Below are 16486 nucleotides of genomic sequence, written 5' to 3'. Positions count from 1 at the left end.
CTTTACTTTCTGCACGCTCCTTAGTTCCTTATTATAAGACAAAGGGACCTGTGTTTCCTCACTTATTCATGGAGGGATTCTCAATCTATCATAGCTTAACAGGTAAATGGTTTTTGCATTGATGTTGTTAGGAGAGAGGGCATGTGGAACAGCTCCTTAAAGACAGAAAACTTAAAATTTTGTATTAGCCTCAAGGGGCTCTGTATATACTAATCAGTCTATAAAGAGGTAATAAATTTAGCATGATTATGGTCTGAAAAAAATGACCAGGATATTATGGAAGTGAAGTTGCTCTCACACTCTTGGCATGACAGTGGAATGATCCTCCTATTTTGTCTGAGCTTTACTTTCATTCTATCTCATATATTAAAATATTTTTTCTTTTTCTTAAATTTGTCAGAGAGAGCGAGCACAAGCAGAGGGGAGCAGCAGGTAGAGGGAGAAGCAGGCTTCCCACTAAGCAAGGAGCCCAATAAAGGACTCGATCCCAGGACCCTGGGATCATGACCTGAGCGGAAGGTAGATGTTTAACTGACTGAGTCACCCAAGTGTCCCACATACTTTTTTTCTATTATAGATGCCCAGAGAAGCAAATAAAAACAAAACAAAACAAAAAACTTTCTTTTTCTGTTTCTTCTCATAGTCCTCACACACTGAAATCACTGTTTTCTGTGGCCAGAGATTTCCTCTCTCTTCAAATGTAGTCTGTGCTGTTCCAATCTTTTCTCTCCACAACACTCCTGTAGTCAAATCAGAGCTTTCAGAAGCTAGAGTTTCCTCTTGATTCTAGTGATTTAAAAATTCACTTCCAGGAAAAGGAATTGATAAAGAATTCACTTTTTTCCATATGTAGGTAACTGGTTCAAGGAATTATCTTTTAAAATGCAAACAAATTTCTAATGGAATTTTAAGTTCTAACAGACTCGTTGGTAAAGGGATGGAGGTTGGTTTTTTTAGGCTAGTAATCTTCCCTGTAACCTTTCTTCTGCTCCTTATAGCTATATATGACCTCTTTTCCAGGAAGGCTAGTACTATTTTCAACAGACTATCAAGTGTAGCTATCTGGTCTGCTTTTAGTCCCATGTAAATTTGATCTATTTTCTTTCAGAAGTATTGCCTCAAAAAGCTAGGTGGAACTGTCAATGAGTTGAAGTGGAAAGAGCTTTTTTTTTTTTTTTTTCCTCCTTCCCAGACTAAAACGCCCTAAGTTGCAAGGACTAGGTGATCTCAGTTTTTTTGGGAAAGTGCAAAATGTTATTTTTCATGGTTGGTAGTAAACAAAGAACAGAATGCATCATTGGCAACACTTATCTAAACCAACCTTTTGGTTATTTGTAGCTTACAATGGACCTGTTTGTAGGTATGGGCCTGAATATTTTTAAAAAGACCAGCATTCAAAACTTCTGTAAAAAGCATCAGCAGCTAACCAAGGTTCAACCATTACTGCCTTTGTACTGAACATGCAAAATGCTTCCACTGTCAAAAAGAGATACCATTTCAATAGTTTATAAATATATGGTGTTTAATAGTTACAGATCTGCAGCTTTAACATTTTAAAGCCAGTGCCTCAGAGTATGGAAGGTCCATAATCCAGAGTAATTGATGGTATGTACGTGTTATATATTATACACACACATATATGTATACTGTTAATAAGTTGTCGTTATTTGAAGTACGAGTAAGTAACAATGTAAAAACTCAGAAAAAGATTGTGGGCTCAGTTCTTTTAAGTGTGTAAGCTGTTTCCTAGTAAAGGGTATAGAACTCTTTGAGGTTCTCATTTAATTCAAACTCTCCTTCCTTGGTCTTTTTTTTTTAAATAAATAGTAAATATACTTTTTAAAAAATTAATAGTAAATTAACAAATAAACACCTGTTATATGGAAGTTAACATTAATTTCCTTGCACCTTATTTAAAACTTGATAATGCAAAAAATTAATAAACTCTCTCTTCGATTTGTGTCTTTGACATAACTTCTTGTTTTTACACAGACATTTGAAATTGGTTATCTATACAGAAAGAATGGAGTTATCCAAGGAACTAGGACTGTGGCCCAAGGGACTAGCAGGACAAAATGATTAAGTATGTTAATGATAATAATAATTGCAGCTACCATATGTAGTATTTACAATAAAAGGAATGGCTTTAAGCCTTTATGTATACAGATCATTTAGTCCTTGCAAAACCCTATAAAGTAATTATCATCCCAATTTACAAAGGATAAATCTAAGGCAAAATTGTTTCTAACATAAGCCTAGTTAGGAACTGTCAAATTTGAACCTAGGGTCTGGCTCTGAAGCAACATTCATAATTACCCGAATTCATTCAATTATCTAATCAGTTATTCAGTCTTTAATCAAATACTTATCAAATTTGTATTATGTTCTCAGCACTGTGGTGGACTCCAGGGCATACGTGAATGAGTTTCACCAGATATGGTACCTGTTCTTATAGAACCTAAGGTCTAGCAATGAACACGAGCATTGATCAAATAACTATACAAACAAATGTAAATTTACAATGTGACTTGTATACAAAGGAGATATATGTGATACTTTCAGGGTTAGGGAGATTGGGAAAAGTTTGGCTGCAGAACTGACACACGCACTAGTTATGAAGGATAGGTAAACTCAAACTAGACAAAGAAGAAAAGGAAGAGACTTCAAGGCAGAGGAAAGATCACATACAAATGCTCTATGGTAAAGGGGAACAGGAGGAGTTCTAGTAATTGAAGAAAGACCAATGAGGTGGGATCACTGTGGGTAATAGGGAAAAGAGTGCAACACACGGCTTGAAATGTTAGTAAGTCCAAGCATGGCATTGAAAGATGTTAAACTGGGACAGTGGTGGTGGTAGGATTACATGAATGGATTGGTGTTTTAAAAGGATCATTCTGACTTTAATATTGACGGTGAAATAGAGGAGGATAAATGGATAGTGGATATAAATAAATGAGCAGGAAGATCACTGTAGTAGCCCAGGTGAGAGACGAAGGTAGCGTGGATTGGATTGATGGTGGTGATAGACAGAAGTGGATAGAATCAAGCTAGGGTTGACTATAGTAGGCAGAGAAATCAATAGAGCTCTCTTGCAAAATGATTTAAGCCGATTTGGTCATACACAGCCATTCTGTTTTTTTATTTTATTTTTTTTAAAGTAGACTCCAAACCCAACGTGGGACCTGAACTCACAATCCTGAGATCAAGAGTTACATGCTCCACTGACTGAGCCAGATAGGCACCCCTATTTTGTTCTTTTTGACAGGAAAAAAGTAGCCACCAACTTTTGAAACAAGTGTGTGGGATACTTTGACACACCTTGATACTAAGTTAAAAGTAAGTCTCAGACCAAATTCTGGCATATTAATAGACACTTTGAAAATAAACAGTTATTAATAAAGAGGTTTATATACACAGGTCATACAGCCTCTTCTGTAAGCTCAGTTAAGTTCCAACTCTCCATCCTTTTATGTACTGTCATGTTGTTGTTATCTGTTGCTGCATAATAAAGGGCCCCAAATTTAGTGACTTAACACAACAATAAATATTTATTATCTCATTGTTTCTATAGATCAAGGCTAAGTCAAATTGGTTGGGTTAGGGGTGCCTGGGTGGCTCAGTGGGTTAAAGCCCTCTGCCTTCGGCTCAGGTCATGATCCCGGAGTCTTGGGATTAAGCCCCACATGGGGCTCTCTGCTCAGCAGAGAGCCTGCTTCCTCCTCTCTCTCTGCCTGCTTCTCTGCCTACTTGTCATCTCCGTCTGTCAAATAAATAAATAAAATCTTAAAAAAAAAATCGGTTGGGTTGTTTTGGTTCAGGGTTTCTCATGAATCAAAAAGTTGGCTGGTGCTTTGTTACCTGAAGGCTTGACTGGGTCTAGAAGACCTCCTTGTAAGTTGGCTGATTCACGTGCCTGGCAAGTTAGTGTGCAGTATTGGCAGGAGACCTGTGGGCCTCCCCAATATGCATCTCTATTAGGTTGCTTGAACAGCTTCACAACATGGTGCTTGTCTTCCTCCAAAATAGATAATCCAAGAGGACAAGATGGAGTCAGCAATGTCTTTTAACTTAGTTTGGGAAGGGGGTAGAGAGTATGGGGTAACTAGGTGATGGACATTAAGGAGGGCAGGTGATGTAATGAACACTGGGTATTATATAAGACTGATGAAGGGGCGCCTGGGTGGCTCAGTGGGTTTAGCCTCTGCCTTGGGCTCAGGTCATGATCCCAGGGTCCTGGGATTGAGCCCCACATCAGGCTGTCTGCTCAGCAGGGAGCCTGCTTTTCCCCTTTTCTCTGCCTTCCTCTCTGCCTACTTCTGCCTACTTGTGATTTCTCTCTCTGTCAAGTAAATAAATAAATAAATAATCTTAAAAAAAAAGACTGATGAATCACTAAACTCTATCTTTGAAACTAATAATATATGTTAATTAATTGAATTTAAATTTTAAAAAAAGAAAAGGAACTCTTAAAAAAACCCTCACGATGTCATTTAGGTATAAACTCCTAGTTGTAACCTACATACATTCTGTTTTACATATGATACATTTATTGCCTGCTGAGTAAAGTAGGCAATTCTCCTAATTATGGACAAGACTTATGCTTGTAAATCTATTTAAATTAAACTGAAAAAATACCTTTAAAATGTTTTTTTCTGATTGGAATATTTTTATTATCTTGCTAGAAAATAATCTTGAAACAATCATATTGAAAAATCTTAAATTATGGGTTAAAATGTGTGTTTTCAAAGCAATGGTTAAGATCTTTTATATAAGTTACTACTTTTTCTCTTTGGAAATCTAATAAAGCTTTTCTAAACCAAAATAAATAAATAAATAAATAAGACTTAGCTTTGGAAGTCATGTATCTTCATTTACAGATTATCTTATTGGTTACACAGGTTATCTCTCTTTAGTGTAGAAGGGAACTACACAAAGGGTTGAAGAGTAAGGATTATTCATATTAAGGTCATGAGGGCCAATTTGAAGACTGGCTACCACATATATGAAAGGTTCACTTAAGGTAGATGTAGCACAAACTTAGAATCCTTTCAAGTAGTCAGAATCCACTGAATCATGCTGGATACAGGATGTTTCCGGGATCAAATCTTGGTGCCTTTCCTAAGGATACAGATTATGGGGCTTGTTAGATTTTGATTGCCTTTTCTGATAAAGTAGAATGTCTAAAATATATTAGTCAATTCACATAGTTAGACCAACCTCAGTTTCATCAATGAAAACCAACTGCTAATATTCATCATGTTAATTAGCAAAATTCTGGTATTCAAGACAATTATAACTAAAATGTGTATCATCGCTTCCTCTAGAGTGTAGCCTTTTTGACTAAATATTAGCTGCCATCCCTGGGAGTATGAATTCCCAGTTATGGTAAGTAATAGCATTTATGCTGTAGCCTAAGTCAACACACATATATATTCACAAATAGTATCACATTGTCTATGTACAATTATTTTAAAGTAAATTAGACATCATAGTACATTCTGTAATTTCAACAGTGCAACCCATAAAAAAAGTAACTGTATGGCCAATGAGTTACTGAATGGGGCTGCTCATATAGGATAAAGTAACTTACAGTGGAAATTACTAAATGATCATTAGCACACCATTTCTGGCATTGTGATATATTGTAGAAAGCACTTACATTGATTTTTTTTTAAAGATTTTATTTATTTATTTGACAGAGACACAGGAAGAGAGGGAACATAAGCAGGGGGTTTGGGAGAGGGAGAAGCAGGTTTCCCGCTGAGCAGAGAGCCAGATGTGGGGCTCAATCCCAGGACCCGAGAATCATGACCTGAGCCAAAGGCAGACGATTAACAACTGAACCACTCAGGTGCCCTGATTTTTATTTTTGAAGATGAATCATTTGAAACTATATTGATTTATTTTGAGAATTACATGTGTGAATAATTTCAAACACTTAGGACAAATGCCTGGCATGTAGTAAAGTTGTTGGTAAATGTGATAATGATGATGATGGTGGTGGTAGTGATCATCTAAAATTTCAGATAGATACATGCCTCTATGATTATCAGTTGTACTGGACACTGAGGTAGATCCCACTGATACTAGATTCCTCTTCAGGACTAAAGGACTTGTTTATCCAACTGCTGGGAGTGCTGTTGGCTCAAGATGTCAGCTCTGTCCTTGAATTGTCATACCCAAGGGCATACCTACTCCCTGGGGGCAGTCTTTATCCAGTAACTGGTCATTGATGAGTATAAGAAGGCCCAGCCCCCCTACCTCAGCTTAGCCTCTGAAGGGCCACCTAGCTTCAGTCATAAAGAGGGTTGACTTAGGCTGTGTTAAAACTCTATCACAAATTCTCGCTCTACCCAATTCTGCATTTTGCCACAAATGTTAATTCCAAGAAAATTCCCTAATAAATTTTCCTGCATGCAAATCTCCATCTCAGGTTCTGCTTCCCAGGGAACATGACTAGAAACATCAGTTGTTAGTGAATTAAAAGTCTGCATTAACAGACATATCCTGGTGAATGCCTGACTGGTTCAGTTAGTAGAACTCGTGACTCTTGATCTCAGGGTTTTAGGTTTGAGCCCCACGTTGGGTGTAGAGACTACTTAAAAATAAAATCTTCAGAACAAAAAAAAAACCAAATGTATACTTTTTTATTGGTTGGCAATGATTAACACAAGGTGTATGTTTGACATATATATATTTCATGTGTATGTGTGTCTGTGTGCAATTAAAAGTATTATTAATTTAGATTAGACATTTGAGATCTAAAGTTGGTGGTAGAGGCTAGCAGAATAAGTCATTAATAGAAATGTTTATCATATTACATATATTCTTATTAGAAAAACTGGCAACTTACATATAATTATTTATCTGATGTATAGAAAACACGAAAGGCCATGAAACCTTTTTGTTTTGTTTTGTTTTTTGAAAACTTTTAATATGGGTGACATTACGGTATAGCATCTATTTGACAGGACAGGCTAGATAATACTGCAGTAATGAACTATAACAAAATCTCAGATGTTAATCACATAAAAGTTCTTACTCAGGCAAATCTGCTCTAAGAGTCTAGGAATTTCTCCAGGGTAGCCCTTCATGTAGTGGCTCAACCTTCAATATCACTTTCTTCTTCTGATATCTCCATCTCATTTTGATGCTTCATCCCTTGTGCCAAGATAGACAGCATGGTGAATCATGTACTAGAAGTGACACAGCAGCTCTGGCCATTGTCTGTCAGTAGAACTAAGACATATCACCTTTTACATATCCAGAGAAGGGAAGAGAATGGAAGATATTGGTGAACATTGGTAGTATTAGTCACAAAGGACAGTCTTAGACACTATCTAAGAGAGGTTAATATTTTAATATCCATAAGGATCCATAAGACCATATCCATAAGTATCCATAAGACAACTTTACTCTTGAGACAAACTCTCTGTGTAAATCTTATCCTAGCACAGGAATTAATTTTAAGCTCCTGTGTTTATCAAGAAATTTAAATGGAAATAAATTTAGTTAAGTATTAACAGAATCAGCAGCTAAAGCAGAACCTGGCAAGATATGGATAGTCTCTTTAGTCATAAGATAAATAGTAAAAAAGTAAATCACAATTGAGTGAGCTGTGGAAATTTATGTAAAAATATTTTCCAGGGGCTTCCTTGAAAATGTGATTATAAAGTTAAAGAGAAGAATAAAATATAAATAAAAATGGGCATTGCCTAAATTTACTTTTGCATTTGACCATTTACTCCTCTAAGGAAAAGGAGTAAAAATTACCATCAGGTCAGTACACCCCACACCCTTCTTTCTATGGCATTCTTCAACAAGAAAAATGTTTCGTATGAGAAACATTTCACATTATTGATTACAGGATAGCTAAACATAAAAAAGCCAATGAAAACAAAAAGTGAATGTAGATACAAATTTACTTGCTTACTAGAAACTTGAATATAAACATAGTTTCTGTATGTCTGTCTAGTTCTCTAAAATTTACCACATGTAATAGATTAATGTGGTGATCACCAAAATTAGGATACAGAACTCTCCCATTCCCGCCAAAGTAACTCCCTCCTGCTACCTCTTTATAGTCACACCACTGATGTGTTCTCCATCACTGTAATTTTGCCATTTTTTTGAGGATGTTGTATAAATGGAATTATACCTTATGTATTCTTTTGATCCTGGCTTTTTTTCAGTCAGTATAATAGCCTTGAGATGCATGTAAGTTGTTGTGTGTATGTTGATAGTTTGTTCCTTTTTATTGCTGATAGTGTTCCATGATGTAGATGTACCACAATGTATTCATTCACCCATCGGAGGACATCTGACTGCTTTCTCGTTTTGGGCTGTCACATAGAGTTAATATGAAAATCCATGCATAAATTTTTGTGCAAACTCAAGTTTTCATTTCTTTAAATACCCAGTAGTTAGATGTTTATGTGTGTTTAACTTTGTAAGAAACTGCCAAACTGTTTTCTAGAGTAGCTGTAGTATTTTACATTTCCGCCAGCAAAGAGATGCATTGTTCTACATCTTGTCAATACTTGGTATCATAAATATTTTTAATTTTAGCTAGTAATTCTAACGGGTGTGTGGTGGTATCTCATTGCTTTGTTAATTTGCATTTTCCTAATGGCCAATGATTTTGGACTGTAATGATGTTATATACCTACATAGTGTTTTACATTTTTACAAATATTCAGTTAATTCTTACTTCTTACTTCTGTAGTGTGTTGTATTTCAAGTGATAAAAGGCTGATGTAAATATGGAAAAGACAGATAAATGCAATTACACCAATGGAAAATCAAAATTTTAAAACTTAGGGTGCCTGGGTGGCTCAGTCATTAAGCATCTGCCTTCTGCTCAGGTCACAATTCCAGGGTCCTGTGATGGAGCCCCACATCCGGCTCCCTGCTTGGCAGGAAGCCTGCTTCTCCTCCCACTCCCCCTGCTTGTGTTTGCTCTCTTGCTGTGTCTCTCTCTCTCTCTGTCAAATAAATGGATAAAATCTTTAAAAAAAAATTTTTTAAGCTCAAACGGAACTGAAGGTAATTTAGTCAAACTTTCCCATTTTACAGAGAATGGTGTATCAGAGAGGTTAAATGTTTTCTCACACAGCAGGAATCATACAAAAGCCACACTTCCGTTGCTTGAATCTCTTCTGTAATATCCAACCAGGTAGGTGACAGTTTATGCTTGAATCTTTCAAGTGACTGTGAATTCACTTTTTTTTTTTTTTTTGCCAGTTCCATTAACGAAGTTTCTTGACATTGGGCTGAAATGGCCTATAAACAAGTGAACAAGTCTGTTAAGTGTTTTGACATTGAACTAAAATGGCTACTATAGTTCCTGCCAGTGGGTCTAGTTTCATCCTCTGAGAATTTGCTGAGAAAGTGTGGTCCCTTTTCTACATAGTTCATATATTTGAAGACCGCCATCATGCTCTCTACGCTAAACATTTCCATTTTCCTCTAGCCATATCTTACATGAGCTGCTTTATCATTCTTCTTGCTTGTATATAAACTGGTTCTAGATTTCTTACAGTGCCAAATACTGAATAAAATATTTCCAGTAACACAGAGTGTACATATTTTCCAATTATACCTATTCACTATAGGGGATAATGAGACTTTTTTGCCTTTCACAGAGTGTCATTATTTAAAAAATTTAAGCTGAATTATGTATTTTTAAAATTGCATTTTTTTGTTGGTTGTGTTACATGCACATAGCACAAAATTCAAAACGTTCAAGAAAGTTTATAGTGAAAAATCATGATCCTTAGTCTTCTGGTTTAATATAGTATAAGATAAGATATAGCAGAAATCCTCTTTTTAAGACACTTAATACTGATTATGATTATGACATTCCATCAAATAAGCTGTACATCTCTCTTTTTTAAAAAAATATTTTATTTATTTATTTTGACAGGCAGAGATCACAAGTAGGCAGAGTGGCAGGCAGAGAGAGAGGGAGGAAGCAGGCTCCCTGCTGAGCAGAGAGCCTGATGCGGGGCTCGATCCCAGGACCCTAGGATCATGACCCAAGCCGAAGGGAGAGGCTTTAACCCACTGAGCCACCCAGGCGCCCCACATATCTCTTATTTTTTTTTAATTTATTTTTTGAAGGTTTTATTTATTTATTTGTCAGAGATGTGTGGGGCAGGCAGAGGGAGAAGCAGGCTTTCCACTGAGCAAAGAGATGCATGGGGACTTGATCCCAAGACCCTGGGATCATGGCCTGAGCCAAAGGCAGATGCTTAATGACTGAGCCACCCAGGTGTCCCTGTACCTATCTCTTAAATCATTCATCTTATATTTTTTTGCTAATATAAATAATCTGTTATTGACTTCCCTCTGTATACTTTATGTATATATTTTAGATTATTTCTTAAAGCAGTTCCCTAGGGGGAAAAAAAAAAGCTGCATTGCAGTGTATGACTTGTATACAATAACTTCCCCCCAAATTACCATTTCGTATTTACTCCAATGGTATGTAAATGTCCATTTCACCACATCTTTGCAAACATAAATACTATTGTTTATTGATTTTCTTTCAGTCTGTTGTCTCAATTTGCTTGTAATTGAGAATACACTTTTAAAATACGTTTTTATATCTTTATTGGCTATTTGTCTTTCCTCCTCTAGGTACTTAAGCCCTGATTAGTTTTTAGAAAATTGAATGAGCTAGAATAAGAATATCAGCTCACTGTCATATTCTTGAAAAATATATATTTTTCAGTTTGTTAAACTCCTAAAGGTGTTTTACACGTCCTAGAGTCAGTTCATCTTAAGCAGTTATATGTATTTAATTTTTAAAAAATTTTTACTAAATATGAGGCTTTAAAATGAACACTTATGTTGTGATATAATTTATCTCTTTATAAGTCTGTTTCACTCACCAGATTTTAAACTTCTGCAATTCAAGGGCAATACTTTAATCATCTTTCTAAGGCCTACAGAGTAGATTCTTCATAAAGTTGTGATGTCTAAACGAGAGAATAAACTTTAAAATCCCTGTTAGGGGGCGTCTGGGTGGCTCCGTGGGTTAAAGCCTCTGCCTTTGGCTCAGGTCATGATCCCAGGGTCCTGGGATCAAGCCCCGCATCAAGCTGCGCATCAAGCCTCACATCGAGCTGAGCATCAAGCCCTGCATCGGGCTCCCTGCTGAGCAGGGAGCCTGCTTCCCTTGCTCTCTCTCTGCCTGCCTCTCTGCCTACTTGTGATCTGTCAAATAAATAAAATAAAATAAAAAATCCCTGTTAGTTGGTTGGACTCTGCATTTATGGGTACAGATTCCCTAAATTTTATGAATTTTAATTATGACTATCTAGAATTAGCCGAATCAACATTAAGCTGTTCAAAGGTTTGTAAAATATTCTGCCCTTTCCACTTTTAAACTGGGTAAAAACTTGATAAATATAGGTTCTGTGTCCTCTCTCAAATCAATGAAATGCAGTGTTGACCCACTGTGGTTCTACACTAAAAACCTCTGGAGAGTCTGACTGCCATCTAGGATTCAGTACCCTTTGGCAATTAAGTCATTCCTTAAAGGTACTATCACCTACCTCCTCCCAATGCTCAATCCTGGCCCCAGTTACTCATAAGAATGTGATGAAAAATGTCAGTAATGCCTGTTGGGCACAGATAAATATGGCCTGCTGCATTTTGTTGGTGTACTAGTTAGTAATCCTGAGGAAAAAATGAAATTAGACAAATTCCGGTTTGCAAACCCATACTATATTTGGTTGATTACTGCTTTCTCTTATAGATGTTCTCAGAGCATCCTTTTAATAATTCCTTTTAGATTCTTCCATAGGATCAATGTGGTCCTGGCAGAGAGTTAGAAATGTTAGGGACTCTCAACTGAATGAATAAAGTCCCAGTCAATGAAAGATTGAAGGGAGTGCTTCCGGCGAAATGGATCTCCATTCTTTATCCCTGGAAACCCTTAGTTGCCCATAATTGTTTCTATTACTGAAGGTTTGTGACTGCCAGGTAATATTGAAAAAGTACTTTTTCCAAGGGTAGTTTGGACAGGATTGAGTAAAGTATTGGCATAGAGCCAGCTATTAGTGCTGCTACAGAGGGAATGGAAGGGGTGGGGAATGGAAAACGTTTGTCAATCAAACAGAGACTGTCTCTGATGATGTAAAATACTCTTTGGGGAAGCTGCTTATTGGCTTGGCTATCCTGGTTTTGGCAATGCACGGGGTAACCCTTCAAGTCCTTTTCAAACTCTGACAATCTCTGTCTAAGCAGAGACTGTATGGTCTATATTTTGCTAATGTCAGTCTGGTTCACATATCCCTCCATGATGTCCCTCAGACTTTCTCCACCTTCTTCCATCCATTTCACAACACCCACCCCCATCCCCTGTGCATTCCTTCCAACCCAAGAAAACCTAAGCAACTTAAAGGTGTTACTGGATTCTTTTAAACTCTGTGCACTAACTTTATAGGGCTGCCATAACAAGCTACCACAGAATGGTGACTTAACTATAGAAATTTATTATTTTACAGTTTCGAGGCCAGAAGTCTGAAGTAAAGATGTAAGCAGAGCTGCACTTCTTCTGAAAGATCTAGGATAAAATCTCATTTTTTGCCTCTTCCAGCTTCTGCTATCTGTCATCATTCCTTCAGTTGTGGCCACATTACTCCAATCTTAGGCTCTGTGCTCACACTGCCTCCTCATCTCTGTCCCCTCTCCTTTGTCACGTGAGAATACTTATCAGTGAATTTTTTTTTTAAAGATTTTATTTATTTATTTGACAGAGAGAGAACACAAGCAGACGGAGAGGCAGGCAGAGAGAGAGAGAGAGGGAAGCAGGCTCCCCGCTGAGCAGAGAGCCTGATGCGGGACTCGATCCCAGGACCCTGAGATCATGACCTGAGCCGAAGGCAGTGGCTTAACCCACTGAGCCACCCAGGCGCCCCTTATCAGTGAATTTATAGCCTGGCGGATAATCCAGGGCAACTGATCTCCTCATCTCAAGATCCTTTAACTTAATTACATCCTCAAAAGACCCTTTTCCCAAAAAAGGGTAACTTCACACTTTCCACAGTGGTGGGACATGGACATCTTTTTTGGGTGCCACCATTCAACCCACTACATCTTGCCTGAGGATACAATTTTTTCCTTCTTTCAAGTTGTACCTTGAAGATTTGGAGAGATCCAAGAGGACTGTTCTTTCATCATCACCTTAGTTTTCAACACTTGTTCAACACTTTAAGTACTTCTTTGGAAAATTCAGTCTATTCCTTTGTTTCAGTTGCTTTCATTTGGAATTCTCCCTTCACTGGGCAAGTGAATACTACACCAATGGGAGGAACATCACTGAGTCAAAAAGCAAATAATTCCAAGTTTTAAATTTCCATTTCTTACCCTACGGCAGACGTTTGTCCATATTTTATGTTCTGGCACCTGTTTCCCATAATTCCTCAATGATGGGGATCATTGTTCTCAGGCCTCATTTGTGCTCTTCTCACTAGCCTTCGGCTCTAACGCCCACAATAAGAGCTGTTCATATCAGCTGACATAATGTAAACTGGAGCTCTTAGGTACTTTTTAAGAATTTCTTCCCCAATTTGGGAAGAGTACTGTTTCCTGCTTATAATTTTATTACTCTTGAATATTAATAAGTTGCTATTTATTGTCACTACTGTGAGCCTAGCTTAGCCTTTTGAATGTGTTACTTCATTACTCAGAACAATACTATGAAAAAGATATGTTTGTTTCCATTTTATAGAAAATGGAGGGGAAAGGCGGCAAAGGGGGATGCAGGGTTATATAACTACAAAGTGTCGAAACAGGGAATTAAAGTCAGATTTGCCTGACCCTACAGACACACGTAGTTCTTTCTCCTAAGTCCACCTTTTTCTCATGTTTCTTTTGTAGAGAATGAAGCAAAATAATATTTAGGGAATTCTGCTTTCTCTGTCAGCTCTAACATTACACCAGAAGCTGCAAGTGGGCTTTTCCCTTCCTTGATCATCTTCTGACTCTGAATAGAATTTTAAAAAGCCCATTCTTTGTCCTTTCTTAACATTTTTTTGCAAGTCTCACCTCATTTGGGGGTTTCAGTTTCCTTGACACTATTCTTTTGGGCCCGTGTTACCTTCTTATAATTATCCTTGGTATGTGGTTGCTTTCTCCCAAGGTTTCTGTCACTTCCAATTAGCCAGGCAATTCTTCCTTGTTGGTCAGAATTAGGCTCCCCAGTTGCTCTGCTGGGACATCAAATCATGAGAAAGGCAAATCAAAAACTTGTCAAATGTTTGCTTTTAGCTCAATAAAACTTTTGAAAGGTGTCCTGTATTTGAATTTTCTTTTTTGATTGGTGCACTGCTACAGCTATTGACAAATAGTATACTATTGGGCACTGTGGTATCAATAATGAATTCTTTCATAAATAATTACACGTGACAGTACATATTTGGAACCAGATTTAAACCTCTCAAATAAAGCATTCTAAAGCAGTTCCAAGCTTCCCATAAGCACCTGGTTATCCTAACGCATTCCTGTTTCTCATCTCTCACTCAAGTTCACCACATGGAGAAATACATATAATATTTCTAATAAACTAACTTTTTGTGCATCTCATTTTTAATATAATCCCAAACCAGAAAGTGCAAGGTGGGTTGGGGGAAAATGATGTTTCTGAAGTAAAATATATAGAGGGCTATGAATTTCAGTGGGAGAATATTATGCCTTAATTTTTGCTACCCTCTAGGTGAAAGTTAGCATTTCTTTCTATTGTAACATATATATTCAATCACAGTGGTATCAGAAGTACTGATGACTTTTTCACTAATAAAAATCACAGATATTTTCCCATCACATTACTACCGTTGTAGTTGGGTTTTGTTTTGTTTTTGGTGTTCACTACTTTTAAATTTTAGACATCATTAGATCCTCTCCTAGATTTTGTTATTGGTGCATTAATAAAGAAGCACATATATAGCACACTTCTGTTGAATATCTTGATTACTGTATTTTAATATAATTTGTTTCATTAACGATTCTATGCATATATTATACATTTAAAAACAAGACTCTAAAAAGGGCTTTATAAGCTTCACCAGACTGCCAAAGGGAGCCATGACACAAAAAAGATTCAGAATGTCTTTTGTGGACTCTGGCATTGTGGTTAAGAGCAGGTAGTTTGGTCTCACATTGTTTGGGTTCAAATTCTGCTCTGTCACTTACGGTATGATTTTGGCTAAGTTATATATACTCTTTGTGCCTGAGAGTCTTCATGTGTATGATGGAGATGATACTTACCTGAAAGTCTTGCTATGAAAATGAAGTAATACCTACAAAGACCTAAACATGATGCCAGGCACACAGTATATTATTTATTTCATATCCACCCAGATGGTAAGGTTTCATTCAAATCCTGTATACATTTACCCTATATATAGATTTTTTTCATTATACTGTCACTGTCTAAAATTTTAAATTATATTAGTTGGCTAGTTTCAAATGAACATTTGTAAAATATATGTGTGATATAAGGAAGAACAATACAATAAATATCAGTATGTCCTCCATCCAGATTAAAAGGAAGAAAGTTGCTTTAGAAAGGATGAACATATAATTTATTATATAATGGTTTATTATATATATCTGGTTTATTATATAAACCAGAGCACATTTGAGAGTGACAGTGCTATTAGTTATAATACCAGGAAAATAGGTAAGCCAGGACTTATTATATATTATATATACTATATATATATTATATATATTAAAACATATATAAAAGTATGCAGAATAGAATCATGAGTTCCCATTTACCTATTATCAACTCACAGCCAATCTTGCTTCATTTATACAACCACCAACTTTCACCATTTCTTATTATTTTAAAGTATGTCGCATATATTATATCATTATATCTCTACATATTTTAATATATATCTTTAAAAGATAAAGGGGCTTTAAAATTATTATTAGAACATAATAAATAATTTATAAATCCATAGTATCATCAAATACTCAGTAAGCATTCAAATTTCCAATTATCACGAAACTGTTTTTTTAAAGATTTTATTTATTTGACAGAAATACAGTGAGAGAGGGGACACCACAAGCAGGAGGAGTGGGAGAGGGAGAAGCAGGCTCCCCACTGAGCAAAGAGCCTGATGTGGGGCTCAATCCCAGGACCCTGGGATCATGACCTGAGCCAAAGATAGACACTTAACGACTGAGCCACCCAGGGGTCCCTATCACAAAATTTTTTTGAAGTTTGCTTGAATAATGATCCAGACAAAATTCTGTGGTAAGTAGGTTCCAAAGTGGCACCCAGTGACTCCTACTCCTTAGTATTCACACCCTTGCATAATTCCCTCTCACAGCGTATCTTGGTTTATATGTGTGATCAACTTGTTGGTCACGTATCTGTGTGATGGTATGTCACTTTTGAGGCTAGATCAAAAGAGACATAAAAGCCATGGTAGCCTCTGCTCCTCTCTCTTGAATAACTTACATT

General features: G+C 36.7%; 1 long non-coding RNA gene across 1 annotated transcript; it reads right to left on the bottom strand.

The window, feature by feature from the left end:
• Positions 1–9239: 9239 nt before the first annotated feature.
• LOC125100054 (uncharacterized) lies at positions 9240–14109 on the bottom strand. Its single transcript, XR_007127427.1, has 2 exons — positions 14059–14109; positions 9240–9282 (listed from the first exon to the last, which is right to left on the bottom strand). It is a non-coding gene; the product is annotated as an uncharacterized LOC125100054 (long non-coding RNA).
• Positions 14110–16486: the final 2377 nt, after the last annotated feature.

This window comes from Lutra lutra, chromosome 5, assembly GCF_902655055.1.
Source record: "Lutra lutra chromosome 5, mLutLut1.2, whole genome shotgun sequence".
Taxonomy (NCBI): Eukaryota; Metazoa; Chordata; class Mammalia; order Carnivora; family Mustelidae; genus Lutra; species Lutra lutra.
The sequence above is the reverse complement of the archived record's forward strand: the minus strand, read 5'-3'. Positions and strand labels throughout refer to the sequence as shown.